Below are 11,796 nucleotides of genomic sequence, written 5' to 3'. Positions count from 1 at the left end.
TTATGTTGAAAGGGAATACTGGGAGACAGGTGGCTACGATGCCTCTATATTTTTTAGCTACCTCAAAAGCTAATTTAAAAACAGGCATTTAATGATTAAAATGATGTTCTTATTCTTTCTGAAAAGAAATATAGACTAGCCAGATAGATGGCCAAAAATCCTGTTTATTTAGGACTTTTAAATTATATAATTAGTACTAATGTCCTTAACGCTTTAAGGGTAAATTTACCATAAACCTTTCTAAGAAACAGTTTTTAAGTAGCTGTTTTCTATTAAAATCATAAAATTGCACAATGTTGGTAAAAACTCTCTAAGTTCTGATCACTGCATTTACAAATATGAAGGTAAATAGCTCTCGTTTCTCAGCTCGATTCTAATACATGTCTCATCGGTAGTGACATCTCTGGCTCGGGTGTAATTAGCACCAATGCCATTATTTTTCCACTGAAGAACCCTGTGGTGGTTGTTCAAAATGAAACAGCCCCACTCTTCATTCTGCACTATCTCTACCCTCCTCCGAGCCCACAGTTTCCCACTATGTTGACGCTAGATTTGATTTTCAGAAACGACAGCATAGTTTGGCTTTGGGATGCAAACAGATGTCTGAATTTTTGTGGGCTACAGCAGCTTGTTTTCATAAGAAACATGGTGTTTGCTAACCTCATCTACAGAGAAAGATGATAATGGAAATTGTGAGTAAGTGGAACTATATATTTGAATGCATCATCGAGTATCTGTTTTAGCAGAAAAAAAGAGACCCTTTACTACAAACCAAGATGCAGTTTCATGTTTCTGTCTTGGGGTATGGGGCCTGCATGGATTATAACACGTTCTGCTATTCCAGACTGGAACCTTATCCTCAAAGGCCTTGCTCTGGCATTAGACCAAGGTGATACCAGAAGCCACCCAGTCAGGGGCCCTGCTGGTCACTTGCCATTTAAACCATGGAGAGGGATTTGACTCGCCGCTCTTTGCCCTCCTCTCTTGGCATCCTTTGTGACCCAGTGCACAGGTCTTCTGATGGTTAGCAAGGGAAGTTGATGAGCCCTCTGGGTAAAGCTGATCACTTAGCTGTTGCTTCATACCAAACTACCACAAAATGTGGTGGTTTAAAACAAGAACCACTTACTAGAAGTTGACTTCTGTGGGTTGGCACTTGGCACAGAGCTGAGCTGCTCCTCCGGGTGGTTTTCTCGGTCTCAGCGGGGAGCCCTTATGTGCCTGTGGTCAGCTGTGGGCTGGCTAGCTGTCAGCCACAACTACTTAGCTGTGATGATGAGGGAGCCTGCTGACTCAGTGTAGTCCCAGAAAAAGGCAAATTTACATTAGGCCTTTGGCCTAGAGGAAGATGATGGCCCATAAATTCAACTAGATTGTCCTCTGTTGGTTTTGAGCTTCACCATTGACCACTGCCAGCCTCTGCCCAGTGGTGTCATCAGTGCACAGAACTCTGGGAGAATACCTCATAGGATTATGTTTAGGATCTAGCTTGTGGAACAAGAGAAATAAGTTTCCAGTAATCCAGGGTAACTGACATCAGAGGGGGTGATTACTTCACCATGAAGTGGTGAATTTCCCATGACCTGAAATATTCAGGCCAACCTAGAGCTTCCATGATTATCCCAGGTTCTGCTTTAAACATTCATGACTTGGCAAGCAACACTGCCAACCATACCTGGTGTCTGTCCCCAAAGAACCAGATTCCAGGTGATAATCGGAGCCTTTGAGACCTGACTCCAACATTCTAGAATGTGATTGCCCAGGTCTCCCCACTAAAAGGCAGTGCAGAGCAAGCTCTCCTGCCTGCTGAGCTCTGATATCTGTCCTTGATTTGGCTGCAGCCCCCTTTTCCCAGCTTAAACACCCTGTGTCCCTGCTATTCAATAGCCCTCTGCTTGCCCTGCACCCCAACTGCTTGGCTGTCTCAACCCTGACCCATTTCTGATCCTGTCAGCCAGAGCTTTCCCCTAAGTCCACCTCCTGTTCACAATCCCCTGGCTTCAATACACCCAAGCTCTATCTAACCCCAGGGCAGGTCTAGGCTGACTCCTCCTACTTCACCCTGCTACCTCATCAACCATCCCTGACAGAGCCAAACTACAGAAAATGAGGTATATGTCTGTACACAGCTAAAACAAGAAAACAACATGGTATCCATTGCAGCTGTTAAATCTGATCGGTAGGCATGGGAAATATTCTTAGTGTGTTACTGTTCCATTTTTTAAAAGAAAAAGAGTTTCAAAAAGAATCGTGTGATATGTACAGTCCCTGCTTTGTAGGTTTTGAGTTTATAAATTTGTATTTACACAGATGTCAACTGGGATCCCCCTGCCCCTAAAGACAAGCTGAAGTCCCTACCTGGTGGATCTCTGAAGCCAACCCCAAGACTTTGATGACTTCCCAAGGCTCAAACTCTCAGGCCTCCTCTGCCTTCTCATGTAATCTCTGTCCTATACCTTATTGACCCAGGTACGACTAAAGTTCAGCCCTTCTCCTAGTTTCAACCCCCATCTCAAAAAACAAACAAAAATTAAGCAAGACATAGTGAACGTAGGAATTTGGAGCTAAGATGTGCTCACCACGGATGCAGATCCCACTATTAAGAGATCGATGTGGCTGGAGAGCCACACACTATGTCACGACATGTACTTTGGAACTGAGCTGGCTGCTGTGCTCCAGGGCCTATAGCAGCTGGTGGGGATGAGGCTGCCTGTGGACAGCAAGCCTGGGCATGACCGGTTCTGGTCCAGCCATTTGCAGCAGAAGGGTAGATGTATTCGTCTTGTCTGTGATCACTGGGCCCTGACAGCAGGAGGTCCCTAAGTCCTTGCAGTCCTAACATTGTACAGGACTGTACTGCTCATATCCAAATTTCAAAGTGGCCTTAGAGATGGAGAAAAGGCAGTAAATAGGAGGCCAAGAGGAGGTACAAAGTAAAAGTTGTCATCTCACCCAAACCCACAGGGCAGCCTGGTCTTTGTGCAAATGAAGGTCCCTTGCCAGAGCAGGAAACGAGCAATGTCCCTTCATAAATCTCTTTCCTGCACCACAGCTGTTTGTTTGTATTAAACAGAAACATGGTAACAGAGCTATAAGTAGCTCCTTGCTCAGCTGTACAAGGTAGGGAGTCAGAGCAACTGAATTCAGTTTCTGAAAGGCAAGGTTTCCTGCCCGCCGGGGAGTCACAGCTGGCCTGCATGGTTGGATTGGTCAAGCAGCCCAGGGAGCTGAGGGTCAGGTAAACCTGAGTTCGCCCATGATGAGCAATGTAAACTGCGCCGGATAAGGCAGAGCAGCCCATGCCCTCTACTGATGTAGACCAATGGCCAGATGCCTGTGTGCCTGCAGGACCTTAGCTTGGTGGGACCTGGGCCTCTGATCCGAGTTGGGGGCTCTGCTTAGGGAAAGCACCTCTGGGATGGTTCTGTGTTCAGCAGTTTTTCACTGTGAGGCACCGAATAAACTATTGCCATCCTCCAGGCCTTAGCTTCTCCTCTGTGAAAGGAGGTTTTTAGAGAAGATGAACTTCAACTTTCTTCCAGCAACAAGAATTTAAAATATTCTATGCAGGGGGAAAAAGCAGAATTTATTAGACTTTTAAAATAGATACATCTCTATCACGTCACAGGATTTTTTTATCCTATGGAGAATAAAATATCATAGAAAATATAATCAACTGCCTGATATATCAACAATTCCCCATAGAGCATCACTAGGCTTCTCTCACAGGATACGGGGTAAAGACAGTGTGCAAACTAAAACCTTCCTGAGCCTGTTTTAGTACCAGTGAAATGGCACCCATATCAGCTTGTCTCCGACTCCCCAGGCCCCAGCCCTGCCCAACGCTGCACTGGCCTGGAGTCACTGTGGGGTCTGACCAGCCTCCTCCACCCCACCCGCCTGTGTATAACTCTTGCACACTCACACTGCTGGGCTGATCCTCGTGTTTCTATGTCCTCTCCTCTTCCAGACTTGCTCCCAGGCTTTGTGTCCCCAGTTAGGCTTTTGGTTCCCCCCAGCCTTGGCAGGCTGCCACAGCCCTGATATTTAGTCACTTGGTTCAAATCTGGGCCTTCTGTACCCCATCCTGATCAAGTAGGGGAATTCCTTAAGCTGGGACCTTTCCAATCAGCCTTATTTACTAACCACTAGAAATCCCATGCTCTGCTGTAAAGCTGAAAGAAGAAGAAATAAAGACAGGAAATTGTCTTTGAATTCTACGAAAATCTTCCCAATCGTAGCATCACAAGAGTCATTGCTTGCAGATTTCTATCTTTTGCCTTGTTCTCAGCTGAACTTTGGCCAGACCACTTAACCTCTCTGGGCTTTGACTATCCACCCACAAAACAACAACAACAACAAAAATAAAAACCCAATCCCACAGCTTTGCTGTAAATATTAAAAGGACCCGAGCACCTAGCTGTGCTTGGCACATATAAACAGCTCACTATTTATGGAGTGTGGTGAGTGAATTAATGAACTAAAGACTGCCCTGGTTTATAGTCAGGATGTTTTGAAGCTTTGGTGATACACCAGTAGAAAATAAAACTTCAAATAACCATCTTTTAAACAGGAAATAAATGAATTAGACATTGTCATCTTAAATTAAGATTAATTTTAGGTTAATTTGAGGGAAAGGTTCCATTTTACCTGGCCATTCAGGCACTGTCCAGAAAATGCGGAAAGAGAAATCTTAGGAATTCAGCCTTATTTGTGGCTAACTGCCTTGAATTAATTAAAATCCTAAATCCTGGATCTTTTTAAAGGTGCAATTTCATTTCTCCAGGGACACGGAGTGACTCCAGCTAATTTAACACTTGACACCCAGCAACAGCCAAATGGAGGGACTGAACTAGAATGACATGTCATGAGCCCAGCAAATATTTTAGCAGAAATGGCTTGGCCAAAAGTTCCTGAAACCATTTACTTTCTTTTCATTGAGCTCATGCTATTAATTTTCTCATCAAACATTTGTTTCTGTAAGTATACAGTTAGCTGTGCTTTATATTGCAGATGTGACCTAGTCCTTATTAGCATCTGAAATTCATGATTTTTATTGTAGGGAAGAGAAAAGAAGGCAATCTCTTTGTTTTATTAAAGGATTTGCCCTCTTGCAGGCTCCAAAGAGTCTCATTGTCAATAATGATATAATAGTCAATAGTTTATGAAGCACTTAATCTCTTCCAAGAGCTTTGTTGAAATTAACTCATCACAGCCATGTGAGGTAGGTATTATTATGATTCCCATCTTAGAAATGACAAAACTAAACAGAGCTGTTAAATAATTTGCCAGTGTTTTTACACTGAGTGAATGGTGTAGTTGCCATTCATACCGCAGCACTCTGAGTCCTGCTCACAACCCTCTGCTGCAACTGAAGTAGGTCCTCCCTAGAAATAAATAAGTAAGTGCACACACATGTGCATTCGGCCATCTGCTGTAGGAACGGAAAGCCGGTCATTTGAATGATGTGCAGGACAGAGGAAGCCAATATGAACAGGGCAAAGCTGATCAACAATGGATACATGGACTCAATGGCACATCATAGAAACTGACATTGAGGGTCCAGTCCAAACACTACCATTGGAAAGGGGGTCGGGGCTGAAGAACATGAGCATCCCAGATTCTCTAGTGCTCAGTTCCTGGATCCGGCGAATCTATCATTGTGTGAGACAGGGCTCTGGTTCCAGGAATCAGAGCTGAAAATTCTGTGTGTTTATTTCATCTCTTCCCAATTGGCAGTGGCAACCTTTGGTGCCTGATGGTGGCCAGGACAGCAGTGGTATGGCAGGTACCAGTGGTAATGCCCAGTGTCCAACATCCATGGACATGGTGATTCTGGTGGCTGCACTGGGGCCTGGAGTTTGGCACCAACGATGATGCCAGTGGACACCCGTTGAGGCAGCAGTGGTAGCTCCCGGGCAGGCCCATCCCTGGCATGACTTTAGCAGTGGCTCTAGCTGCCTGACCACGCTCTGTGTCAACCTGATTTGGCCTGGTTCTCCAAGGTCCCTTCTGCAATGTGAGCTATCCAGTTTCCTACCAAATAAATCCTCTTTTGGTTTGAGTTAGTCAGAAACCTTTTGGCTTTTTGCACTCAAGAGCCCTTACTAAAGCTGGTCATGACCATGACTGGAGTTGGTGGGAGAGCAACTACAGGCACCTTAGCTGAGAGCACATTTATACCACCAGCTGTTGCTCCAGCCCTGATTCCCCACCACTAGCCTCCTTCTGAGCCCCTGAGTTACCATGTGTTGATTATAATTACCAATTACAGTGACCAGTTACCAATTGCAGCTCTGACCAACTTTAGCATTGTAGTCTGCTTGTTCCACACCAATAAATGGGCACCCTGGTTTTTTGTTTTGCTTTGTTTTGCTTTTTGGTGCTGGGGATCAAACCTAGGGCTTCACACATGCTAGGCCAAAACTCTATCACTGAACTGTACCCCTAGCCCTGCACCCTGTTTTATATAAGCAGCCTTGTATATGCCAGTTGATGAGTTTGGTTAAAATGAGTTTTTCCCTGAGAGATAGATATTCCCTCAGCATGTGAATAAATTAAGTCTTGAGTTGAATCTCAGGTAGATGCCCCCCATGGACAACTAGCTTGTGTGTGCAGTTACTTTTACCTGGGAACATCTCCTTCAGGTAATGGAAGAAAGAGGAGGGGTGAAGATCAAAAAGTTGTGGTTGGATTTCTAGTCCCACCTCTATGTCTATCCTCTGGCCACATCCTGACCTTATGGAACCTCTGTTTCCTCCCCTGCTAAAGAGTGACAATGGTCTGATGTTATTAGTCTGCTATAAGGATAAGGTGTAAAACCAAGCACAGCATCAGGTGCATGGTGGGTCCTCAGGAAATGCTAATCATCACAAGAAGAACAATCCAACAACAATAATAGTAATAATAAAAGCACCTGGTAACAAGCAGCAAACTGACTAGAAGCCAGTGCATGGGAGGGAAGACAAGGGGAGGCCTGCTTTGCAGCCTCACATTGAAGGAACCAACCTGGAACTATTCCTTCTAAGATCTGAGGCCTTCTCTGAGCAGCTCCTTCCAAAGACATGGTCGGGGGGGCCCCTCAAATGGGTGGCTATGCAAGTGCTGTTTGTTGAGAAAAGCTGCCTGCAAGATGGTCCTAAGCAAGGTGGTAAGGGGGCTCTGACTTGTTTGCTCTGTCTTCCTGCCTCAACCTCCCACTCAGACCCTTCAGCACTGGGTCTTTCACTACTCTGAACATGCAGCCAAACCTATTCTTCCTCACACAACTTCTTCCTTCATGGAAGCATCTCTGTTTCCAGCCAGGGCCTCCTTGTCCTCCTCATTTAAAGCCCTGGCACCTTATTTTCCACCAGCCCAAGGGACCAGTCTGTCAGGCCCCCCACACATTCAAGACCTTTCCCATTTCCGTGCTTCTGCAGCTCTGGTTTGGACTGGGTTAAACTGCCCCATCCTAAGCACTGTGGGTGTCGTTGGCCTCCCAAAGGCCTCTCTAAATTCCTCAGCCTTACCTTTTTTCTGTAGCTTCTTCTGACTCCAAATTTCTTCTTCCATTGTATTCCCAATTGCTTGTGTCCTCCCAAAATTCCTATGTTGAAATTCTAATTTCCAGTGCTTTAGAATATCACTATATTTATAGGTAGAATCCTAATGGGTAGGCCCTAGTCCAATATGACTGATGTACCATCAGAATAGATTAGGACACAGACACAGACACACAGACACACGCACACACACACACACACAGAAGAGCTCTGGAAGTCATGGGAAGTAGACAGCTGTCTGTGAGCCAAGGAGAGAGGCCTGAAGAGAAACCAGTGCTCCTGTTACCTTCATCTAGGACCTCCAGCCTCCAGAACTGTGAGGAAATAAGTGTCTGTTGTTTCAGCCACCCAGTCTGTAACATTTGTTCTGACAGCCTGAGTAAACTAACACAAGGTCTCTACTCAGAGTAGACCCAGCCTTGGAACTCGGCCCTCTTACCTCATCCACACTCTCACACAAACCCCAGTCACTCCAGGCATTTGTGTCTACCACAGAGTTGATTGGGAGAGTGGTTTGTGGAGAGAATTCAGCCACAGAAATGTACACAACTGCAAATTGGATGCTGCATATTCGTTCTCACCTCAGGGTTCCCATGTGCCTCTGGGAGGACCAGGATCCCACTGCCTTCCCCCTCTCCTCAGAAGCAAACCCCCAATCCTTCCTCTCTCTTAGGGCTCTCATTGCTTGTACACTAGTTGAAGACCTGCCTTTTCATCCCTAATCATCTCATCCAAGGTATTTTGCTTAATAGGATTTTCTGTATTTTAAAAATTCTCCTGTGATTTAGTGGGCAGAAACCAACATTCTTGTTTCTCATCCTTCCAAATCTTAACTATATTGAAATCTCATATTGAAAGAAATCTTTTAAAAGTACTTTCAAATTTTTCCCCTCATAATGAAATTCTTTCTCCAAACAATAGCTTACACAGAAACCCAAGATGTGAAACATAGTTTTAAAAACTAAGAAGACATTCACATAACATAAAAATAATCACTTTCAAGGGAGCAGTTCCGTAGAATTTAATACACTCACAGCATTGCCCAAACTCTACCTCTGTCTAAATCAAAAACACTTCCATCGCCAAAAAATCAAACTCTAAACTGATTAAGCACTTACTTTTCCCTTCCCTCAGCCTCTGACAACCACCAATCTGGTTCCTGGCTCTGCGGATTTGCCTACTCTAGTCTAGTATTTTACATAAATGAAATCACACAGTACATGACCTGGCTTTTTCACTTACATAGTGCTTCTGAGGTTCATTGGAGTTGTTGCATATATCAGCACTTCATTCCTTTTTATGGATGAATAATTCATTTTGTGTCTAGACTGTGTTGTGCTTAACCATTCAGCCTTTGGAATGTGTGCACTTCTTCTGCTCTGATGAGCCCGAAGTGGGTCACTGAGCTCCTCCTGCACATCTAGCATTTCTCAAACACCTCCGAGAAGCTAGATAAGGTTATCTGGTCTCCAGAGAGCCTTTGATGAAATGCTGTTTTGTTTTCCTGAGTACTCCTACCTACCAGGGCTTCTGCAGAAGCTTTCATTTAAATGAAAAGTTCTGGTGCTGTACACACACACATACACACACACACACACACACACACGCACACGCACACGCTCTACTGAGCAGGAGGGTCCTTTGGGTGTGTACCCATAGTCCTAAAATGTCCACAGAGAACTCCACCACCCAGCGGGCAGGCCAATCTCCTGTTAGTGATCTAGGCACGCCTGCTGCTTTTGATGACTTCAGCCACTGGAACGCAAGCCACACCTGGGTGAACACATTCTGCACACACTAACAAGTGCCAGACTGCCACATCATTGTATTTTCACAAGTTTTCTTTGTCTTTCCATAGACTTTTCCCAGGTGCATACAAGAAACCCTGTGAGCATTTGATTATTTTCTAGAAAGAGAGTTGTGATGCCCGCTCTGCCTCACAAAGGCAAGCCTGAGGTTCCTGCCACTGTATTCCAGGGCCTGGACAGTCATGGAGTTAGGTGCAGCCAATCAGCTGACAGGAGCTGCTTTAGTAGGGATAAGCCCTTTCTAAAAGGAGCCCTGCTGATGTAATAACAGGGAAAAATCCTCTGTGCAAAAGGCTTTGGGAGGCATGGGCTGGAAATGCAGATTCTATGTGAGCAGGAAACTTGTATAATCTCCACGGGCCATGTGCCAGGTATGAAGCACAGCTGGTTTGTGCCTGTGCCAGCGTGTTTGCCCAACTGGTTGAGGTGGGTCAGGCCCTTGGCTTAAACCTCACAGGCTTCTGGATGCAGGAGGAGAAAGGCTAATTAAAAAGCCTTTAAAGGCTTTTTGAAAAGCACACTTTCCCTGGGCCACAGACTCCGAGGTCCAGAGCGTCCCCAAAGGTGAGTAGATGGCAGAGTTGTGGGTGCTTTCCTCACCGGCCTGGGGAAAGCTGAGCAGTGGGAGTTGCAGAGTCCCTGGGAGAGGATTGAGGTGCAGCCAGGCCTTCCCTTTGTGAAGCTGAAAGTTGCACTTCACCAGAAGCTGTTTTGCTGCTCTCTTTCGTGTGTTAATAAACTAACTCAGATGCCTTGATTTTTAATAAAATTATTGAATTTATTTGGTGAATGAGTATCAAAATTATATATATTAATATTATACGGGGCCATATATAATTATGATTTCATATGGTTCAACCCAACCTGCTAGAAACAAGGCAGTTAATAATTAACAAAGACATAATGATGGTAACACTCAATGGTCTTTTTTTTGGGGGGTGGCACTGGGGATTGAACTCAGGGCCTTGTGCATGCTAGGCAAGTGCCCTACCACTGAGCTCCAGCTCCAGCCTTTTGAAAGCTTTAAATTTTACTTTGGGATAGAGTTTCATTAAATTGCCTGGACTCACCTCATGCTTCTGATCCTCACGCCTTAGTGTCTTAAGTCACTGTGATTATAGATGCCCAGCTTCAATATTATTTCCTTATGTTCAGTCATCTTCCAAATGAAGAGAAAAAATAGACTGAAGTGATCGATTTCACATGAGATTGCGCATGCGTGTGTGTGTCCCCACAGGAAATTATAAGAAAGGAATAGTATCGTTTTAGTTAAAGAGTTAGGAATGAGAATTGAGCACAGAGGTAACCTTATTTACAATTTTCTCTCTCTGAAGGCATTTTAATTGGAACTGCTCACAGTACTTAGGTGTTATATTTTAGTGATTATTCATTTCACCTAGCTTGAACTGGGTGAACGCCATCAATGTTGGTTGAATAAATAGCATGTTTTCTGCAGAAACACTGTGATGAAAGCTCTATTTCCTGTGTACTAAATCATGACTTAAAAGGAAGGAGGCAGGCGGGTAGAGTACTTGCTGGGCACACAGAAGGCCCTGGGTTCAATCCCCAGTACCTGAAAGAGAGAAGGAGAAGGAGGAGAGAGAGACAGAGACGGGAGTGGGGAGACACAGAGAGAGTTCTATTTGTAGATTTTGATCTCCAAAAGTGGGATCCTTGGGAGGCCCCTTAACTTCTCTAGCCTCAGTTTCCCCACTGGACTGGTAACCTCTATGGTCCCAGCTCTAAAACATTCTAACTTTTCAAGTTTTCTATAACTGAGTGGCTGCATCTAGAAAGAGTAAAGGTAACAACATCTCAGTCCTGCTTGCTTTAGTGTCTCATGAACTCAGGGTCTCACGAACTCAGCAAAACAGTCAGGCACCTCCATGAGTGACACGAGAAAACATCCTAATTATGATAATGGCTAATGACCCAAGCGAGCCCGGTGAAACAATCCTGGCTGTCTTGTCAGCCTGACGGGATTGACAGGATGATCCGTTCCTAGTCTTGCCCCAACTACCTATTGCCTCAGCAAGAAAACCACTCTGCTTCCACAGAAACATGGGCAGAAATGAAACTGATTTGCCACAATGAGTGTTTAGAATAGAAACTATGAAAACCATATGTTATTGAAGAGAAGTGAATTTCACACCTCCTAATGTTTGGCACTGAGCTTTGCTGTCACCAACAGCAAGAAACCGGCCACGATGACTTTCCAAGCTGAATATAAGTAGAAGCAGAAAATACCCCAATGAGCAGCGCTCCTCCAGCTGCTGGCAAATGGACTCTTTCGTCACTTGTTAGTATATATACACGTGTGTGTGTGCCAGCCTGAACTCAGACTCAGCAACAAACTTGCCTTTCAGAAGAGTCTGCCAAGCAAGCCCAGGGTGGGGAATGAAAACACCAGCCCATGTTGGGAGACAAGTCTGGGTGGCATTCTG

The 11,796-nt window shown here is 44.8% G+C and overlaps 1 protein-coding gene across 1 annotated transcript in view; it reads left to right on the top strand.

Moving 5' to 3' along the window:
* The first annotated feature begins 9,825 nt into the window (after window positions 1-9,825).
* Tacc2 (transforming acidic coiled-coil containing protein 2) overlaps window positions 9,826-11,796 on the top strand; it is a 186,859-nt gene continuing 184,888 nt past the window's right edge. Inside the window, exon 1 of the mRNA XM_033761382.1 lies at window positions 9,826-9,916. The gene's annotated coding sequence lies outside the window, so the exon portion shown is untranslated. The remainder of the gene's footprint in view (window positions 9,917-11,796) is intronic.

Source organism: Fukomys damarensis, unplaced genomic scaffold (genome assembly GCF_012274545.1).
Source record: "Fukomys damarensis isolate Sample0158 unplaced genomic scaffold, DMR_v1.0_HiC HiC_scaffold_8, whole genome shotgun sequence".
NCBI lineage: Eukaryota > Metazoa > Chordata > Mammalia > Rodentia > Bathyergidae > Fukomys > Fukomys damarensis.
The sequence above is the reverse complement of the archived record's forward strand: the minus strand, read 5'-3'. Positions and strand labels throughout refer to the sequence as shown.